The sequence below is a fragment of the Octodon degus genome, unplaced genomic scaffold (assembly GCF_000260255.1).
Source record: "Octodon degus isolate 3935 unplaced genomic scaffold, OctDeg1.0 scaffold00008, whole genome shotgun sequence".
In the NCBI taxonomy this organism is placed as follows: Eukaryota; Metazoa; Chordata; class Mammalia; order Rodentia; family Octodontidae; genus Octodon; species Octodon degus.
In genome coordinates this window covers 2,908,027-2,908,260 of record NW_004524584.1, presented here as the reverse complement: position 1 = coordinate 2,908,260, position 234 = coordinate 2,908,027, and positions in this window count along the sequence as shown.

The following is a 234-nucleotide window of genomic DNA, read 5'->3' as shown; positions in this document are numbered from 1 at the left end:
CGCATCTTGTATAGCAATTAACCACTAAGAAGAATGTATGAAGTGTGTTAATTATTGAAACTGTCCTACCGATTTGATTTGAAAAAAATAAATAAATAAAAATAAATTTTAAAAAATAATTTATTTCACTTAACATTATGGTCCCAGAGTGTATCTAATTACTTATCAATGAATCAAGTTTTATCCTTCTTCATGGCTTAGTAGTCATCCATTTTGTATATATAGATTATCTTT